This window comes from Palaemon carinicauda, chromosome 9 (genome assembly GCF_036898095.1).
Source record: "Palaemon carinicauda isolate YSFRI2023 chromosome 9, ASM3689809v2, whole genome shotgun sequence".
Taxonomy (NCBI): Eukaryota; Metazoa; Arthropoda; class Malacostraca; order Decapoda; family Palaemonidae; genus Palaemon; species Palaemon carinicauda.
Genome location: NC_090733.1, coordinates 26,653,703 through 26,656,202, shown reverse-complemented (window position 1 = coordinate 26,656,202; position 2,500 = coordinate 26,653,703).

The window sequence follows — 2,500 nt, the reverse complement described above, 5'->3', positions numbered from 1 at the left end:
TCAATTTCATCTCCCGAATGTTGAGCTGGGCTTGCTAAATCCCTTAATAGATATCTAACTAAAATTAGTGCATGGTGCAAATTATGGGGTACAAAGTTGGACCCTAACAAAACTCAAACTACGATTGTAAGTACGTGGAGAACACTGGCTCCTCGCCAACCCGGATCTCGTCATTAATAATGATTCTTTAACGTGCTATAACTCTTTTAAAATTTTAGATGTGACTTTCGACAGCAAATTTATTTTTGTGAAACACTTTAGGTCTGTCTCTTCCTCAATTACGCAAACTAATATAAGCTTAATGCAAAAGGCTTGTATGATTTTCCGTGATCAACCTATTTTGAAGAAGTGTTCTAATTCTTTCATTCTGATCTGTTTCGGGTATTGTTCTCATGGCCGGTCTTCACCTGCTGATTCTCATCTTGTTTGGTAGACTGGAAGTTACGCTCTATTAAGTTTTTTATTCTTGATCTAGATACTAATCGTCGTTCAATTAGTTCGTTATGCTTTTTGTATTACAATTTTCATAATTCTGACCATCCTCTACATTCAGATCTTCCCAGACAGTACCACTCTCTTCGTTATAGTAGGTATGTAGTTAATTCTAATAGTCATACATTCTCCATTATGAAGCTTAATACTACACAGTATTCTAGAATTTTTTTTTAGCTGTGACTAAGTTGTAGAATGATCTTCCTAATCGGGTAGTTGAATTGGTACTTCAAAAGTTAAAACTTGCAGTAAATGTTTTTATTTTGAACACACTAACATAAGTCTCTTTTTTATAGTATATAGGCTATATATATATATATATATATATATATATATATATATATATATATATATATATATACATATATATATATATATATATATATATATATATATATATATATATATATATATATATATATATATATATTTTTATCTTATTGCTGTTGATGTTCTTAGAATATTTTTTTAACTCATCATTACTTCTTTTAAAGTTTATTTATTTCATTATTTTCTTTCCTCACTGGGCTACTTTCCCTTGTTCGAGCACTTGGGTATATAACATCCTGCTTTTCCAATTAGAGTTGTAGCTTAGCTAGTAATATATTTATTTATATATATATATATACATATATATATATATATATATATATATATATATACACACACACATATATATATATATATATATATATATATATATATATATATATATATATATGTATATACTGTATACGTGTGTGTATGCATTTGTGCATGTATGTGCATATATCCCATATCCATTGCTGAATAGGGTTACCTTAACGTAGTAAAAGTGTCTTTGCATCTCCATGATAAGCAAAGCTGTAATAGTCAGGGACACCCATACTAAGTTGGTTTTCTGTGAGTGATCAGACAAAATTATCCCACCATCACCGATCCGCACTGTTCAGTTTGATGATAATAATTTGCCAAAACCCAGACATGAATAGAGACATGTGTGAGGCCCTTGTCCACGAGTGGACTAAAAGTGCCTGCACTTGTTTGTATATATATATATATATATATATATATATATATATATATATATATATATATATACATATATATATACATATATATATATATATACATATATATATATGTATATATATATATATATATATATATATATATATATCATCATCATCATCATCATCATCATCATCATCATCATCAGCCGTTAATAGGCTGCTGCAGAACGAGGGTTTCAGACATGTCCTACCACTTGCATCTTTTTACGGTCTTTCTGTGTCAGCACACACTTGCAGACTTTGTTAGACAGTCAATCCATCGTTTGTTTTTCCTTCTCCTGCTTCTTTTACAATCTCTAGGGACTCATTCTGTTATTCTTAATGGTCATCTATTATCTATCATTCTTATCCTATATCCCACCCATGTCCAATTCTTGTTCTTACGCATTGTTATAATATCTTCTCCTTTAGTTTGCTATTGCATCCATGTTGCTCTTTCTGTCTCTTAGTGTTATTCTCATCATAATTTTTTCCATAACTCTTTGAGTGTAACTAGCTTATTTAGTAAGGCTCAAAGGTTCTGATACATAAGGTAATACTGGTTATGCACTCTCATTAAATACATTTCTTTTTTAGAGAAAGTGACATTCCATGGTTCAAAATCTCATTTTTTTCACCAAATGCTCTCTATCTCATGACTATCCTTCTTTTATTTTTCGGTTTCGAGTCCTGGGGAAATGCTTACTGTTTATCATACAGTATGGTACGTTTATTCATTAACAAGCTCTATAGGTTCATCCATAACTCTTATTTGATTCGTCACTGCATTTTCAATGGATATATTCTTAGATTTACTGATTTTCCTTTTCCGTCCTACAATTCTGCTTTCTCTATGTAAATCATCTATCATTTTTTGTTATTCCCCCCATGATTCACTACACACAACTATGTTATCTGCAAATCTTAAATTGTTAAGGGCTTCCCCATATTTAATTCCTACATTTTCTAGGCATGCT